The 19,644-nt window shown below is 40.2% G+C and overlaps 1 long non-coding RNA gene across 8 annotated transcripts in view; it reads right to left on the bottom strand.

The window, feature by feature from the left end:
- Window positions 1-724: 724 nt before the first annotated feature.
- Window positions 725-19,644, bottom strand: part of LOC141139794 (uncharacterized) — a 1,361,894-nt gene continuing 1,342,974 nt past the window's right edge. For all 8 annotated transcript variants that reach the window (XR_012243807.1, XR_012243805.1, XR_012243810.1 and 5 more), the window contains one exon: window positions 725-1,139. This is a non-coding gene — a long non-coding RNA (uncharacterized lncRNA). The remainder of the gene's footprint in view (window positions 1,140-19,644) is intronic.

The following is a 19,644-nucleotide window of genomic DNA, read 5'->3' as shown; positions in this document are numbered from 1 at the left end:
GTAAATAAACCCCATTGTGTACTTAATAGTGGGGTATGCCTGTATATGAGCCTGAACCCTCTCATGTTTCTAATTACCTTGTTGCACATTACCTAAAAAAACAGAACCACCCCATTCTTGCCCTGAAGATAGAAAAAAAATCAGCTCATAGGTAACAATTATTTGACTGGATGCCATAATTAGTAAACCAACCATACAGAAAGCCAACATTGGAAACAAAATGCACATTTGCCACATGTTCCATATAGTTAGTTTTCTAGAGCTGTAACGTAGGAAGGGTTGCATTGGCAGATGCCTGATACGGGTACACAGTAGAGTCAAGGGGGTCAACATCACTTTGGTAAAAAATAAATGTCTTTTACAACTGAATCTGACCCTTAGCTAGCCAAACATTTAGCAATGTTGTGACCATCAGTTTTCAACTATAGCTACCCACTATTTTAATTTAATTTGGTCTCTCAAATCTAAGAAATGATCAAAACCACACCTGGCTGATTCCAGTGGATGGTCTAGCTCTCAATACTGTGAACATAATTAAAAATAGATCTTCCCAAGATTTTCCAAGTAATAGTGGACTTGCAGGAGCAGCACCAGAGGTAATGTAGCCTTTTCAACCTAGAGGCCCTAACTCATTGAGCAGAGGCAGCTGATATCATAAATGATGCACACATGGAGTGGTAAAGAACTTTAAATGTATAGTAGATATATGTATTAACAAAAAGTAAGGAGCCTAAGTAAATATGTTTTACTCACTGTAAATTTTTCTCCAATCGTGATGTTACCTAACAACAAAATTTTCTTTCCCGAAAAAATAAAATGAAAGCTATTATTAAGCTAAAACATGTCAAGCAAAAATATTGATTTGTTAACATTTGCATTATTTATTTAAAAAAAAAACATAGTTAATATGCGGTTTGTCAGGAAAAATTAGGCAATACACATAACAGTTGTTTGCATATTTGTGTGGTTTTTTTTTTTTGGTGTCTTTTAAAAGATAGAATTGATGAAAAAAATGCCGGATGTTGGCCCAAAAGTTATTTTAGCATGATCAAGGAATTGATTCCTGTGAGCTCCGGCCTCCAAATCTTGCTTTATATGGCGATTCTAGTAGGTGAACTTAGAAGGGTAATCCCGTATCCCTAGAAGAAAATAAAGGTAGAAATTAGGATTAAACTCTTACTAAGAATGTGATATACATTAAAATACTTTTACCTCTACATTAAGCTTTACAATATGTGCATATTATAAAAAAAGAAAGAAAACTAAAACAAAAAAGATCCTTTGAGGCAAATAATCTTATTTTGCTAATCACCAACTGTACAGATTTCTCTTTAGCAGCCCATGGCTCTGTACAATAGCCAAAGCCATGCAGATAATAGCTTTATGTAACTATGTAATACCTACCTACATAGTCATGTCTGCAGTAGCTAGTTCCCCTACTGTAAGTCTGCCTGCCTTACCATTTGACTGTGGTTATGATGCCACTAGTTGGTCCATACTATGCTATGAATGCAAGCATGACTAATTACACTTTTGTTTGACTAAAGTCAAGACTTTCTTTTTTTTCATTTCTGGATAGAATAGAAAATTGTTAAAATGCCTGTCAGGTTTTTTTCATCCTCTTATTTTTTGTCCTGGAGACATGACAGGAAGTGGGTAAAAATTTCTCCAAAGTGAGAGCACATTGACAGTTGTTACCGTAACAAGTATCCCTCCTGGTAACAGTAGCCCAAAGAACAAATAAAGGGAGTTAATCACAAAAGCAATAAAAACCTAACAGAGGTTTTATCCAAAAAAATGGCTTTAGATACAGTTTAATGTTTTACTTACATTAAAGCTGCAATATATTTGTTTACAGTTAATAGTTTTGCAATTATACATGGACTTTTTTCTTGCACAACTAAAATTAGATAAAACAAATGGACCTGATTCTACAAAAGCATACACAGAGTACAGGCATACCCCACTTTTAGGTACACAGTGGGGTTTATTTACTAAAGCTGGAAAGTGCAAAATCAGGCTCACTTCTGCATAGAACCCAATGAGCTTCCAGGTTTTATTACCAAAGCTTAATTGAACAAGCTGGGGTTATTGGTTTCTATGCAGAAGTGAGCCTGATTTTACACTTTCCAGCTTTAGTAAATAAACCCCATTGTGTATTTAAAAGTGGGGTATGCCTGAATATAAGTAATTTAAAGTTCATTTACTAAGGTGAAAAATTCCCAAACGCCCTATGCAGATATACTGCTGCAGGGCGGCCACTCTGTGCTTGGTCACGTATCTGGTATGTGATCAGCACTTCCGATTAGAGGGCGCATGCCCCAGCCGCCCCGGTTGTGCTGTGATGATTCGTTGCAGCACAAGCCCATCAGCAGGTCCTGACCAATGATTGATTGCTGATCATTCATGGAAGGGAGCTCTGTTTTGTTAACAACACAGAACTCCAAACACTGACAGGCGATCTTGCTGTTTTTTATTCCCTGCAAAGCAGGGAAAAAAACTGCAGGATTGCTTAGTAAAAGCAGCACATAATACACACATTACACATTGTTAGGCACACATTTAACCTCTTGATCACCCCTTCCCAGCTAGTGTCATTAGTACAATGCCAGTGAATAGTATTAGCACTGATCACTGTATTAGTGTCACTATTAATGTCAGTGTCAGTTAGTGTACTCCCACAGCCAACGTCAGCTGTCAGATTACCCATCACACTATCACAGTCCCACTATATAAATCCAGTATCTATACCTGACGCTATAACTAAAATAATATACACATATTTGGATTTTTTTTACCATGTAGCAGAATACAATTTGGCCTAAATTCATGAAAAAATTTGATTTTTTACATTTTTTATTGGATATGTTTTATAGCAGAAAGTAAAAAATATTGTTATTTTTATTATTTTTCATCTTTTTTTGTTTATATCACAAACAAATAAAATAAAAATAAAAAAACTACCAAAAGTAAAATGATAAAAATGTAATTTGAGTACAGTGTTGCATGACTGCGAAATTGCCAGTTAAAATAGTGCAGTGCTGAATAGCAAAAAATTATCTGGTCATGAAGGGGGTAAAATCTCCCGGAGGTCAATGGTATCTAGGAAGAACATAACAGCATTGTTAGGGCTTTGCCATAAACAGTACCCTTTTGTTCAGAAACAAGAAGACCACAACATTTAGTTTAATAGGTAAGTATTTTCCTGTTTTCTTCATGTATCAAAAATATCACGCAGAAACTCAGACATATTATTGCAGTTTTAGCAAGATTATTTAGCTCTATCTGCATTGTTTTGTACCTTATAGATATGTTTCTTGTATATAACTCTGATTATGTATCACCCTGGTTGACCCCATACAACTCAAAACACAAATGCAATTTCTCTCTTGCTTTCACAGTGCTAATAAATGTCCTTGACCTCAATACAACATGTAAGGTATGTGCAGCAAGTTGTATGGGAAAATAATAGGTTGTTTTTATCAATAGAGAATCTTTTCCCCTGGTCCCAGAACTGAGCTTAAATAAAAGAATGCTTCATTCAGATAATATATCTGAATCTTGTATTGTCAGAACTAGGACCTCACTTGTATTGTTAACTGTGTTGTAAAGCACGCTGCCAGCAGATTCAGTGGTTCAAAGCAAAGGCTTCGAGAGTTTCTTTAGGTTTTCACCGCACACAGTAGTCATGTGTTTAGTACTCTCATTGTGTAGCATTAGATACTGTATTTGAATTTTTACATGGGTTTCCTTCCTTAACCCCAATACCTACTGGTATGATAAATGCTGTCAGACTATCAACACGGTTTTTTCTTAGGCAAAACTTTTAGTTGTAAATGTTAAGATGAAATACAGGATAGTTTTCTTTCTATCCAGCATCTGCCAAAAACATAAATGTTACTCAAAAGTGGACTGACACTTTATTTAAGGAAAAAAGTAATAACAGGAACCCGGTGCAATCAGAAATTATTTTATTTTAATTTACCCCTCTAAAAAGTTATGAGATGTAATGAGATGAAAAATGTCCAGATATCAGTATACTCTGTATGCCTTTTCTTTGCAAGCAGATTGGGACTCTTCTCCATTCCAGAAAAAGTAAACTAATTATTTTCCTGAAGCTAGAACTTAGACCCCATACACACTATACAAATGTTGTTGTCTGATTTCCTTTAGATTTACCAAAACCATGTAGTGCAAGGGGCCTGCCTGATTGCATAAAAACTGAAACTCTTATGCAGGGGCGGACTGACCATTGAGCCACTCGGGCACTGCCCGAGGGCCCTGGGCCACTAGGGGGCCCCATCAGGGTTGCCAGCCTAAGTAAAACCAGGGACAGTATGTATAAATCTGTGTTTTTTTTTACATCTGTCTGTGTATACTGTGTGCACATGTATGTGTATACTGTGTGATTGTATACTGTGTGTATACTGTGTGGCCCCATAATCTCTGATTGCCTGGGGGCCCCATAATCTCCTATTGCCCGGGGGCCCCATGAGTTATCAGTCCGCCCCTGCTCTTATGCCCCGTACACACGATCGCACTTTCTGACAGGAAATGTTCAATGTGTGCTTGTTGGTGGAAAATCCGACCATGTGTATGCTCCATCAGACAATTGTTGTCGGACTTTTCGCCAACAAATGTTGGCTAGCATGTTCTCAAATTTTCCTCCAACAAATGTGTGTTGTCGGACTTTCCGATCGTGTGTACACAAGTCCATTGAACAAAAGTCCAAAGTACAAACATGCATGCTCGGAAGCAGAATCGGTCGGTCTTGTAAACTAGCGTTCGTAATGGAGAATTAACATTCGTGATGTGGCAAATTATGAAATTTCCAAATGCAGCGCACATTCTCTTCTTCTTTAATGGGATAATAATGAAGCTGCTTTGCTGATGATACTGATGGAGTTATTGCAAACAAATTTTCAAATGCTTTTTTTTTCTAGAGATATCAAGAATGATATTATTATATATTTTTTTTTATTTGTGCAAGTTACCACAACACCATTATCCCATAGTTTTTAAGAACAAAGATACAACTATGTTGGTATTCCTTGTCAATTTTACATTGTATTATTTAAAATATAACTGCCTACTCCCAAACTGTCATTTGAAGTAAAACACATAGCCAAGTATTATTCTCCACAAATTTTTTTTTGTGCATTAAAAAAAAAAAAATTAGACATGCTATCTGCCAATAGAACTTAGCCAAAAAGTGCATTCTATGCATCCAAAAATATAGAAAATATACCAAATCAAATCATTATTCAACCAAAAAAATAATGTCAAAGCAAGGCCAATAATAAATAACACGTTATCTCCTCCGATTCCACAACATGTCTGATTGACAAACGGGCATTCAGAAACAAACTGAAAAGCACGAAATGAAAAACGCGAAAAGAAAAGCGCAAATCAACACTCAAACTTCTACCAACACAAAATTAGCAGAAGGAGCCCAAAGGGTGGTGCTAAAGAGATGAAAAAAACACGTAATACATCACAACGTTTGTAATTGTTGGCCAACATTTGTGTGACCGTGTGTATGCAAGACAAGTTTGAGCCAACACCCTTCGAATAAAATTCCACGGTTTTGTTGTCGGAAAGTCCGATCGTGTGTACGAGGCTTAAAGGTTTGACCTCATATTATATGGTTTTATAAAAGAAAAAATCTACAGAAAACTGTGCTCAGCTTCAAGATTTTTTGTTGGTTGGTTGTTGATGCCAGTAATATGGGGTCATAAGATGGGAAATCTCTCCAATGTAGGCAGAGTGAACAATGAGAGCACTTTTTTTAGAGTAGGTAGGAGTTAGAACTTCTATGATTTTGTAATTTTTTTTTATTCTGTCAATGTCTTCCTGTCCCAGAGACCCTTGTTCCCCTTATTTCTTATTCTGGTGTTCCCCTATTTCCTGGTGTTGCAAGGATAGAAAGTCACCCTAACCACATGAGTAATGGCCTACGTTTTGGTCACATAATTTCTGCTGAAGGAAAGGGTCAGTCTGAACTTTAATCCTCCACTTTAGCAGAGATCATATAACCATTTACCCAGACCTACAGACATATCAAAATCTGTTCTAAAAGAAGTAAAGTGGCTGCCATTGCTGACCTCTGGAAAATGCTACCTGCCTGGCTTTTATGCTTATCATTTGAATTCAGTACTTTCTCAGTCACTGACCAAGAATGAGCACACAGCCAGTAAAGTTATTGTGAAATAATAATACATGATATGCATAGTTTTCCAAGTCTTTGATTAACAATTCAGTTGCAGAAGGTTTACTCCCCTTCATGACCAGGCCATTTTTTGCGATACGGCACAGCGTTACTTTAGCCGAAAATTGTGTGGTGCATGTGACTCTGTACTCAAATAAAATGTTTGTCCTTTTTTTTCTCACAAATAGAGCTTTCTTTTGGTGGTATTTGATCACCTCTGTGGTTTTTTTTTTTTTTTTGCGCTATAAACAAAAAAAGAGCAACACTTTGGAAAAAAAAACAATATTTTTTACTTTCTGATATGAAACATACCCAATTAAAAAATGTAAAAAATCTAATTTCTTCATCAGTTTAGGCCAATGTGTATTCTGCTACATATTCTTGGTAAAAAAAATCCCAATAGGCATATATTGATTGGTTTGCGGAAAAGTTATAGCGTCCACAATTTATGGGATATTTTTCTTTATTTTTATTTTTTTACTAGTAATGGTGGTGATCAATGACTTATAGCGGGACTGCGATATTGCGGCGGACAAATTGGACACCCAACTGACACTTTGGCACGTTTTGGGGACTAGTGACACTAATACAGTGGTCAGTGGAAAAAAATATGCATTGTCACTGTACTAATGACACTGGTAGGGAATGGGTTATAATCAGGGGCAATAAAAGGGTTAAATGTGTTACTAGGGAGTGCTTGCTAATTGTGGGGGGGGGGGGTGCTTTCACTAGGGGAAGGTAAAGATCTGTGTTTCTGCTTAGCAGAAACACAGGATCTGTACATTCCCCTCTCACAGAACAGCGATCTGCTTTGTTTACAACTAGTTTACATAGGCAGACCGCCATTCTGTCTCTCTCCCAAACGATCATCGGGTCCTAGCAGGCATCGCGTCTGCCGGATCCGCTGATTGGCCCCCGGTGTGATTGGACTCGCACACCCCAGACCCCGAAGTGTCAGATCACGCACTAGGTACAGTGGGCAGTCCGCAAGTGATTAAGAGAGTACTGAAGCCAGTGGATTTTGATGACAATCAGGTGATTAGCATCTTCAGAAGAAAGGACCAGCAGTGGCAACCTTTGTGTTATCTTTAGCACAGGTTTTCTTAAAAGGGAGCCTGGAGCATCATTGTATCTAAATAAGTTAAGTCTTTAAACCTTCCTATATCTCTTTTATTATCTGTCTCAGCAAAAAATGTAGATTTTACAACAGATATAGAACAGTGTTCAGCCAGCCATACACAGTTCGAATATGGAACCGGGCGAGATTTGAACCATTATTGGGCTGCTATAGCCGCTAGTGATAATCACTGTCTTCTCCCGGCGGGGTTAGCTTCCCCTGCTTGCCCCCGCCCCCTGTCGGAGCAGACATTGGGATTGATTTACTAATAGACTGTACACTTTGCAAATTGCAGTTGCACTCTATAAGTGCAGTTGCTCCAGAGCTTCTTAGTAAATGAGCAGACTTCCATCATCCAATCGTGCAAGCAAAAATGCTGTTCTTTTTCTTTGCATATGATTTGGTATTTTTTGCAAAGTGAAACCCTACCTCATTTACTGAGCTCTTGAGCAACTGCACTTGCAAATTTCTATTTGCCTTCAGTAAATCAACCCCATTGTCTCAGCAAGAGGGATTCCCCTGTCAGCACTGACTGTGTTGATCAGGGAATTGTGCAAATTTCTTTCCTGCAACCCATGGTTGCAGAAAAGAAATGTGTACCGTGTATGGCCATCCTTAATTTCGTCAACGAAATGAACACTATTTTAGTCTAAAACTGAAACAATTCAGATTACTAAAATAAAACAAAACTAAAATGCCATTTTCATCAAAAGACTATGACTAAAACTAAATTGAAATTTGACTTCAAAGTTAACACTGATGTGCCAGCACATGATGACTTATTTGACGGAAAGCTTGAAGATTCACATTTCCAAGTCCCTACCCCAGTTTTATATTGAAAGGAACCTATTTAGGCAAAATAGTTGTTTGCTTCTTGTATATAGTCCAGAAATTGTCAAATGAGGTCTATAGCTGGCCTTATACAGGCCAACATAAGATTTCAATACAATCGTACAACAACCTGACAGTGTATGGATGGAACAACTTATGCAGGCTGTGCTTTGAATAATAAGGTAGATCACGGAATCGCTACCTGGTGTGCAGCTGTGAAAAATATGAAATTCATTTGGCCATACTTAAGTGTCATAACACAAGTACACTAACCCAACCTTGATCTAGAGAACTTTTCATTCAGCAGTTCTTTTCTAACAATCTAAATGCAAATTATATCTAATAGATAATAATTAACATCTCTTCCAGCAGTCATTTGCAGTGCTTACCTACCTCATTTTGAACTATAATGAATGACGCAACTAATTTGAACATTGCTTGCAACTATTTGGTCTTATCTGGGACTGGGTTAGCTCCCAGGGGCATGTGTTAGCATCAGAACTGGCCATGATTTCTCAGCATATTGATCATTTAGTGATATTTCTCCTTTCTCCATAAAAAAGAGAAAGGGACTTTTTTCACATGTGAGTTGCAATAGAATGTCAGCTGAATCAGAGATAAAGTGCTGGAACAGTAATGTTTGTGTGTAGGATGATTGTACACTACTGGAGGGGGTTTCAGTGATGAAGCCATGTTTTGTGATGCCTGTTGTGACATGTTATGGAAAGAAGTACATTTTTGTTTTCCATACATTTTGCTTAAATTGTATAACTCTGCAAAAGACATGGCAATGTACAGTACCAATGTGGACGGAGAGATTTATTATGGCTAGTTCATGTATTGGGTTGCCTCAGGCTTGCTTACCATTTACTGCTCTGTAGATAGAGGCAAGTAGATCTACTTTCCCCAAGCCACTAAGACAATCAGATCATAAAAAGTTGTACTTTAGAATACATTCTACCCATGATAGGGTTAGAGCACTGCATCAGTATATGAGACAAGACATCCTAGGAAACTGGAAACAACTGACAGATATTATTTGTTTCCATGGCAGCAATATATTGTTGTGACACAACCTACTCCATATATCTTTCTGAATTCTAAAGGAAAATGTGTGGGGCCACAACCTCTCTTCATGATTATTAGCCCACACACACACACACACAAACTGGTATAGTACCACAAACTTGTGAGCATGAAGGATCCTTCTAGTTAGTAACCACCTTACGGAAGTTACATAGACACGGTAATAAAAAAAGTCCATAAATTACAGCCAGAGATTTTCTATAATTGCAGGTCCATAGACCTAAAAGAATTTTATACCTCATCCCTTGTTACATCACTAATTGTGTCCAATGTTTGAATCATGTTGGTAATTGCTTTGTTCTATATCTTCACAAGAGTACAAAAATGTGTAGAATGACCTGTGGTCAGACTATTAGGATGATAGGTGTGATGTACTATGTCTGTATAAAGTAGTGTGTTATAAGCATATTCAATTGTCATATTAGGTCATATTAGGTTGGTTGGTGTGAGGTAATATGTCTGTATGGAGTAGTAGCAATAAAGTTCAGGGTGACAGACTGAATGTACCCAAGTTGATCGATCAATCAACTTAAGTACAACGATGAGCCTGCAGGATTTTACATGCAATTAAGGTATAGCCACTATCAATATTCACTGTCTTCTCCCAGCGCCTTGTGGCGATTAAGTTCGCATTTGTAGCGCTATACAAGTCATTCATTCATTCTCCCAGCAGGGACAACTTGGCCTGCATATGATTCTCACTTGTGCCTGGGGATTGGGTGCTGCTAGAGAAAGGGCTGGGGCAGCAGTCATTGCACCAACTTCATTGGACCATAGGCAAGGATTCCAAGACAATGAAGCTGCATAGTTAGTGAGTGATTCAATTAGCGGTTGAAAGTGCTTAAAAACTGAGGGTTTAATATGACCTAAAGTGTATTATAAGAATATCCAGTTTTCATATCAGGTTGGAAGATGTTTTGTTTCATATCTCTGCAGAGTACATAAAGGTATCTTAATTAGCATATCCAGTATATCCAGTAATCATGTCCTTTTTTAAGGTATAGTGTACTACGATTGGATGGAGTAGCAACAAATTGGATGTAGGGGACATTTACTATAGCGCCACTTGCTAATTAGCAGTAATACTTTAAACTGTGTTAAAAAGTGATATATACACTGAAATATCTTCAAACATCTGAGAAGAGATAAATTCCCCGTCTCTTTACAACTAGGTGCCATCACAACTGAGCATGCTCAAACATGCAAACTGCTCTCATTTTAACTCCCATGTCTTTCTTACCAAGACTTATGGTAAATACCAAGATGCGCGCTGGATTAAAAAGTGTTTTTGGGAGTGAAAATGAGAGTTATGTAGCCCAAATGCAAGTTTCAGACATTAATGGGGCGTACACATGGTCAGACTTTTCGACCAGACTGGTCTGACGGACGCCAACGGACCAAATCCGGCGGACAATCCGATCGCGTGTGGGCTTCACCGAACCTTCAGCGGACTTTTCCAGTCGCAAATCTGATGGGCTTTAGATTTGGAACAGGCTTCAAATCTTTACGTCGTAACTCCACCGGACCCAGAAATCCGCTCGTCTGTATGCTAGTCCGACGGACAAAAACGCTAGGGTAGCTATTGGCTACTGGCTATCAACTTCCTTATTTTAGTCCGGTGTACGTCATCACGTACGAATCCATTGGACTTTGGTGTGATCGTGTGTAGGCAAGTCCGTTCATTAGAAAGTCCATCGGAAGTCCGTCAAAAGTCCGTCGAAAGTCCGCTGTCCAGTCTGGTCGAAAAGTCCGCCTGTGTGTACGCAGCATGATTCTAATGGTACAATTGTAACTTCCCCAAATAAATACTTTTCATGTTGAGATGAACTGTATCTTCCTCTCAAAGAAATTGTCCTTGCAACAATTTTACTTCTTCTTCATCTATTTTGTTTTTAACCGCTTCAACCCCGGAAGAGTTTACCCCCTTCCTGACCAGAGCACTTTTTGTGATTCGGCACTGCGTCACTTTAACTGACAATTGTGCGGTCATGCAACGTTGCACCCAAACAAAATTTACGTCCTTTTTTTCCCACAAATAGAGCTTTCTTTTGGTGGTATTTTATCACCTCTGTGATTTTTATTTTTTGTGCTATAAACAAAAAAAGAGTGACAAGTTTGAAAAAAAGCAATATTTTTTACTTTTTGCTATAATAAATATTCCCCAAAAATATATATAAAGAAAAAAATGTCCTCAGTTTAGGCCGATATGTATTCTTCTACATATTTTTGGTTAAAAAAAATCGCAATAAGTGTATATCAGAGGGTAACATCAATATTATACACTCACACTCTAAGAACCACTAAATATCACAGAATAAATCAAGAAGAATAACTCCTGACTAATGCAATTCCACCACCTATATGTCCAAAGAAATGCAGTATTTATGTTTATTTATGTATAGGAGGGTTCCATATGTGGCAACACAGTGCCTAACAGGTTTTAATCCGAAACATGCCACTTCATGTAGAGAAGTTGTCTGTTCTCCCTATGTTGTTAAACCTAACTTCTGACTCAGGGACTTACATAAATTATGTCCAAATGTAGTATTTATGTGTAGGAGGGTTCCACCACCATTGCAAAGCAGGTCATATGTTTTCCATGGGCAAGAATTATAATCAGCCTTAACATTTCCCCATCAGCACTAATTGTAGCCTCTTACCAAGTATAAACCCACAAAATGACAGCTGTTTAGCTCTCAGCATGATGACAGTAATCACCCATACCCAGCCTTCAAAACAGATGGCATATGACAGAAACAGGTTGTTCAATGGCTCTCTGGCCTTCCACAGTACATCTACATTAACTTCTTGCACCCCTGGAACTTAGGACTGTTTCACACCATAGAGGTGCAGCCTATATACGTGTCAGCACAGTGGCTAATTGGTTAGCACTTCTGCCTTGCAGCTCTGAGGTTCTTGGTTTGAATCCCAATCCTGCTACCTGACAAGAGGTTTATATGTTTTTCCTCTGTTGTGCTGTAAAAGTTTCTTTTTCACCAGTGATTACATTTTTGAAAAGTTTCACATAATGAAACCCCAAGAATTCACACTATAAATCAAGCAAGTATGGGTTTGCACAAAATATAGAACTGGGGTGGTTTGGCTCAGATATGGATGTATAAATCTGGTGTGATCCTGCACACAGTTATCATTTCCTGTTTTGGACCCTCCACATGCCCAACAATGTACAAGTTTGATTTGGAGATTTTTGGGATCATTGCTCATGAACAAGGCCTTGGACATTTGTTATTTTGAGGTTTACCCTGCACAGATATATATGCTGATGCATGCTTTCATTTGTAAAGTGTGTGTATTCCTAATGAACAGGTGTAAGCTTTTGAGGCCTACCTCAATGGACAGAAACAATTACACTGGTGGGTGTGTCCTTTACTGGGTGGGTCTAGGTGGGTGGAGGTGCCCTAGCAATCTTAGCTAGGTTATTTAAAGGCCTGCATTTGTGGAGGGTGTTTGGCCTAAGAACAGGCCTGAATCTTTCTTTGCAGTGTGTATATTGGGTTAGATAGATATGTTGTTTGTGTTTTTTTTTTGGGGGGGGGGTGCAAAATTCCTGACCCTCACCCCACTAAGGCTGTTGTTTAATGATTCTAAATCTCACATGTTAGACTTGCAACTGCTATGTAATGGTTTAGAAGAAAAGGAAGGTTCCTGCTAATTCATTCCTGCTGTTTGTGTCAATGTACCCCTACACATTTACCAAAAAAAGTGTCAAAATGGTAAAAATGACACGAGACAGTTTGAGACAAGTCCTTTATTTTAAAAAATGTAAAAAAAAGTGTCCCGTGATATAGATTTTTTATCCATATTGCCAGGAGCCGGCAATACATTACAGCTGCAAGGAAATTTAAATTACATTTTTTTCCTTTAGAAATGTCATTATTTCTACAGCATGTTCTACACATCGCACATATGCACCACTTTACAGGCAGACTAAGGGGACCCCCAGGCACGATATTTAAAGGAATGTTTCATTTTTATTGTTACACTTTAGACCTGGTTCACACTAGTGCAATGCCAGACATCGCATGCGATTCGCACTGCATTGCTGTATAGATCACATGCGATGTCTGTGCAATGTGATTTCAGCCATACAAACTGTATGGATGAAATCCCATTGCATTTGCACCAAAATGGTGCAGGACCCTTTCTGTGCTCCGCACTGGAATCGGATCGCATGGGTGTTCACATCTATGCAATCCGATTCCTGCGCTGTGATCTGCGAACCGATCTGAGGGTGTCGTTAACTTTACATGGACACCCGCAGCGGTTCGCAGATCTCAGTGTGAATCACTGTGTAATTCAGGTGCGATGCGGGAACTTGCACTGGATTCATAGTGTTCTCGCAACGCACTAGTGTGAACCGCGCCTAAAGCACCATTAAAATCACTGCTCCTGAAAAAACGATTGTTTTTTTTTGTTTTGTTTTACTTTATTGATACATGTCCCCCAGGGCAGTACCCAGAACCCCATACCCCTTTTATGGCCAATTACTTGCATATAAGCTTTCAAAATGGGCACTTTTGATTTTTCCTGTTCTGCTACCATAAACTTCAATGGGGTTCGCAACTGGCACTTGTAGTTCCACTGAATCGCGGATTAGCGCAGATTCTAAATTTACTGAGGCATGTTTTCTGCTAATAGCGCAATTTTTCAGGCACATGTTCACCTAGTTGAACTCTTAATTGCCTGAAATCTGCTATTTCATGTAGAGCGCCAGTACTTCCAGAACTCTTAATAAATGACCCTCAGTCAATGTTCTAGATGTAGAAAGACAGAGCATCCTGGCTTCAATCCACTAAGAGCTGAATACATGAATGCTCACAATCTGAAAGCTGTTATCTCTTAAAATGAGAGATAAAAATATCACTCACTTTACAAAGTATATTTGAGTGTACTAGGGCCAGTTATTTATCTTTCATGTAGTTTTATCTTCTAATATGTCTTCTAAGAGCTCTTATCTATCACTCAATTCACTAAACTTTTTAGGCACCGATAGCATTCATTAGTATCACCAGGTAGAGGCCAATGCTAACTGCATTTGTAGCAGTGGAATATATAGAATTTCCTAGAGAGCAATGTTTCCAGGACTGCAGGACAAGTACAGTAAATGTGCAAAGTAATGCACATTACTCTAATACAGGGTTCTCATCCAGGGTTCCATTGAACCTTAGGGTTCCTCCAGAGTTTGTTAGGGGTTCCTTGAGCAATGAGCAGTTTCTGCCTGCCAGATAGGGATGGGCTCGATGTTACATTAAACTCGAACATCAGCTGTTCATTTGTTCGCAGAACAAATGAACATATGGGGCGATCGCGGAAAGTTTGCCCGCGGAGCACCCCATAATGCACTGCGAGATCGCAGTGCATTGACGGCTGCTAATTGGCCAAAGCATGCACCTGACCTGCATGCTTTGTCCAATCACAGTGCAATGTTCTATGTGAGACATGATTGGCCAATCATGGCTCAAGGCCCACACTATATAAGGCTGCTGCTTACACGGCAGCCATATATAGTGAATGAATAGAGATTAGGGAGGTAGTTAGGGAGGTAGTTAGTGTATAGTGCAGTCAGTGTAGTATATATAGTGCAGTCCGTGTAGTATATATAATACAGTTCAGAATATATAGTGCAGTCCGTGTAGTATATATAATACAGTTCAGAATATATATAGTGCAGTCCGTGTATTATACATAATACAGTTCAGAGTATATAGTGCAGTCTGTGTAATATATATATATATATATATATATATATATATATATATATATATATATATATATATTACAGTTCCCAGTATATAGTGCATTCAGTGTAGTAAATATAATACAGTGGAGAGTATATAGTACAGTCAGTGTAGTATATATAATACAGTTCAGAGTATATAGTGCAGTCAGTATAGTACAGTCATTGTAGTACATATAATAAAATGCAGTGGAGAATATATAGTGCAGTATATATAATAAAGTGTAGGGTATATAGTGCAGTGCAGAATATATAATACAGTGTATTGAGGTGATTAATGGGAACCCTATGACAGAATTAAGAAAACAAACAGCGTGGGGTCCCCCCCCAAAATCCATAACAGGCCCTTTGGGCCTGGTATAGATTTTAAGGGGAACTCCACGCTAATTTAAAAAAAAAAACAGCGTGCCCCCCCCCCCCCAAAATCCATAAGGGGAACTCCAGGCCCCAAATGTTTTTTTAATTGGCGGAGGGTCCCCCTAAAATCCATACCAGACCCTTATCCGAGCATGTAGCCTGGCAGATCAGGAAAGGGAGGGGACGAGCACCCCCCCTCCTGAACCATACCAGTCCATAGGGACAAGGGCTTCTTTCCGACAACCCTGGCCAGTGGTTGTCAGGTTCTGCGGGCGGGGGTCCAATCCTGCCCCCCCCCAAAAAAAGTATCAAGAAGTAAAAACCACAAAAGACAGTTTTTGACAATTCCTTTCTTAAAAAAGAAAAAAAAAGTGTCCCGTGATGTACATCCATCTTCAATCATGCAGCCCGATGGATCCGTAAAATAGAAATAAATTAAAAAAGCTCTGCCTCGATGGGAGGCCTCCTGGTGACTGCTGTCTTTTGGCTTTGACAGTTGTTATATAGGCAAGGGCAGGGCCACCTGATGACGTAACAAAGTGACCCTTCCAATTCTGATGTCATGTGACGTCAGAGGGGGTGGTGTCACCTGGTTACATCAGCGGGTGGCCCTACCCTTGTCTATATAAGAGCTGTCAATGCGAAAAGACAGCAGTTGCCGGGAGGCCTCCCATGGAGGCAGAGTTTTTTTCGTTTTTTCTATTTTTCGGGTCTGTCGGGTGGTGTGATTGATGGTGGATGTACATCGCTGGACACTTTTTTCTTTTTTAATAAAGGAATTGTCAAAAACTGTCTCTTGTGGTTTTCACTTTTTGACATTTTTTTGGGTGAATGGGTAGGGGTACCCGATACCCATTCACATGGGGGGGGACCGGGATCTGGAGCCCCGTTGTTAAAGGGGGCTTCCAAATTCTGATAAGCCCCCTGCCCGCAGATGCTGACGACCACCGGCTAGGGTTGTTGGGAAGAGGTCAACATGGGGACGAGGTGCTTTGGGGGGGCACCCCAAAGCACCCTCCCCATGTTGAGAGCATGTGGCCTGGTATGGTTCAGGAGAGGGGGTGCTCACTCATCCCCCCTCCTGCCCTGCTAGGCTGCATGCTCAGGAAAAGGGTCTGGTATGGAGTTTGGGGGGGACCCCACGCCAATTTTTTTTTACATTTTGGTGTGGCGTTTCCCTTAAAATCCATACCAGACCCATAGGGCCTGGTATGTACTGGAGGGGGGACCCCACACCATTTTTTTCATTGAATTTTCATCTATATTGCTGGAAGCCAGCAATACATTACAGACGTGAGCAATAAATTACATTTTTTTCTTTAGAAATGTCATTATTGTTGCAGCATGTTCTACACATCGCATATATGCGCCACTTTACAGGCAGAGTAAGGGGACCCCCCAGGCACAATATTTAAAGGAATATTTCATTTTTATTGTTTCACTTTAAGCATCATTAAAATCACTGTTCCTGGGGCACATCCAGGAGATCTCCAGGGAGAAGACAGCCAGGTGGCTGGAGAGTGAGCAGTCTGGGAGAACCGAGAGACAGCTTGAGAGGACTGGTGAGTGGCAGTCAGGGATGGCTGGAGAGTCAGTCTGGGAGGACTGTGAAAGATTAGCCAGGAAGGCTAGTGAAAGGGGCAGCTACAGCCAGGTGGGCTGGCAGTGCCCAAAGAGGTGGTGCTGGGATCAGTAGCCACAGAAAGGTAGCTGGACACTGGGATTTTTTCTACACACCAAAGGGGCCCGCGGTCCCTGCCTGTAAAGGGCTTTTGCTGCATCTAGCTGAGAGCCTTGTCAGATCCCCTAAACAGTATTCCAGCTGGGTCTGAGTGTTTCTGCAAGCAAGTGATGTGCTGGAAGAAGAGGAGTGTACGTAGAGAGTGTATATAATTGAAGTGTCCCTGAAGAGACTTTTTTCCAGTCTAGTGGGCATCCCATAATACCCCTATTCCCATCCAAGTTATTAACCATTAAATAAAAAAATAAAATTACAAAGCTGCATGGACTGTTTTCTGTCTCAGTGAGCCAGTGGAAAATTCAGTGTGCCTGGCAATGCGTGGTGAGGGATCCCTATTCGCCAGCGGCTCCCACAGGGGATGTGGAAAATAAGTCCTCATGAGTTAACATGCTTCTGCTTCTTCAGGACGCAGGAAAATAGCAATGTTAGCTGAACAGATGAAAAAACAATAAATATACTGTATATCTATCACAATTCTACTGTTTATACATATACATTCTACAGCTAAGTACAGTTCAAATGGTTAAAACCTTGCATACATGTGCATATTGAGTATGCAGGATACCCCTGGGTGAACGCTGGAGTACAAGGAGGCAAGGCATGTAGCAGCAAGGACATTGTTCCTCGCTGAAACATTACAACATAGCAAATGGCACTATAAGTAAAGCTATACTCACTACAAAATAGTTCAGTCCTCCAATGCTTTACATACTACTAGCGGAAGGAATCCTACCAGAGGAAAAGTGGGTATACCCTCTTCTGTTTATTGAACTTGTTGCTCTGTTTGCATTAACCACTTTTCTTACTTTCCCACATCAGCTAATTAACATCCACTGCTAAATAAAACTGCTTAATAATTACAATTGTCTCGTTGTGTCACAGGATTTTTAAGGGTGTCACCAAATTCAGGTAGGAGCTGTACCCCCCATACTTATCAAAACCAAAAACCACGGGTAGCTCTTGTCCAGGATACAAGCTCTACCTGATTTCTCTATGCCTTGTTTTTGAAAGTCAGACAAGATGGATTGCAAAGTTGCTTCTCAGTGGCACAAAGAACTGAACAGTAAAATAGAGTCAAGTGTGCTGATGGATTTCCCCAGAGATGGATGTACAGAGGAGCAGATTCATCAGGCAACAGCTGCTAAAGCAATGGATCAGCAGATTATCGTCCTAAACATATGGACTGATCCTGATACCTCCCACACCTATGTATTGCTAAAATGAAGTAAGGACCTTCCAGCTTGTTTTGGGGGTTTACAGCTGACAGCCAACACTGAGGTTCAACAGATACAAATGATTATTTCAGCAACCCTCTCAGGTGGTTCCAGTCAGAAGACACCAAAAAGAGGAAGTACCATCATACTTTTCTGATCCAAGGTACACCTGAGAAATGTTTACACCCTTACTTTATTACCTACTCCAGTACTGACAGGTGACAAAACTCTTGCAAATGACTTAGGGCTGGAAGATGTCGATTAGAAGAGTACCCAAGTCTAATGACAATGCAAAATGGCAATTATTACTTCTACTTCTATACTACAGTCATTACATGATCTGCATGGTCATCTGGGCTAAGACAGACCTTTATGTCTTCTTTTCTATAGCCCTACAGCTTCATAAAGACTGGAATTTTATGAATATATAAATATGGCAGAAAGATGCATGCTTGCTAACCCTCTAGCTAGCTAACCCTTTTATACTGTCCAGTTTTAGAAAATCAACCCCACCAGGTTATATATCATGTTTGCCAGATATTGAGCAAACAGGGCAAGTGGAGGTCCGCAGAAATTTTTTTTTTAAAAGTCAGCAGCTACAAATACTGCAGCTGCTGATTTTTAAAATAAGGACACTTACCTGTCTAGGGCGCCTGCGATGTCGGCACCCGAGGCCGAACCGTCCCTCGGTCCTCGGATGCTGCCGCTGCCATCTTCGGTGAAGGGATCAGGAAGTGAAGCGGCTTCACTTCCTGGTTCCCTATTGCGCATGCGCGAGTCGCGCTGCGCAATCCGAATGGTCCCTGGGATCTGTGTGTCTCCCAGCAAACAGTGGGGGGGCCGGGAAGTGGCGTAGACCTCCCGCGGGAGTCTATGACCAGAAGTGGGTGCAAATACCTGTATTATACAGGTATCTGCACCCCCCTCTCCCCTGAAAGGTGCCAAATGTAACACTGGAGGGGGGGTTCCGAAAAGAGGAAGTTCCACTTTTGTGTGGGACTCAGCTTTAAGATAAAAAGCCTTCTGTGTGCAGCTGCCCCCTCAGGCCCCAATACTTACCTGGGCCCCATCTCGATTCAGCGATGTTGCATAAGAGACTCTGTCCGGGACTCTTCCTCCTCATTGGCTGAGACAGCAGCAAAGCTCCATTGGCTCCTGTTGCTCTCAATCAAGGTCGGTGAGCCAATGAGGAGAGAGAGGGGCGGGGCCAGGCCACAGCTCCGTGTCTGAATAGACACACTGGCTCGGGTGTCCCCATAACAAGCTGCTTGCTGTAGGGGCACTCAACAGGAGGGACGGGCCTGGAGTGCCGAAAAGTTACCCGAGAAGAGG

Source organism: Aquarana catesbeiana, linkage group LG04 (assembly GCF_042186555.1).
Source record: "Aquarana catesbeiana isolate 2022-GZ linkage group LG04, ASM4218655v1, whole genome shotgun sequence".
NCBI classification, from domain to species: Eukaryota; Metazoa; Chordata; class Amphibia; order Anura; family Ranidae; genus Aquarana; species Aquarana catesbeiana.
The sequence above is the reverse complement of the archived record's forward strand: the minus strand, read 5'-3'. Positions and strand labels throughout refer to the sequence as shown.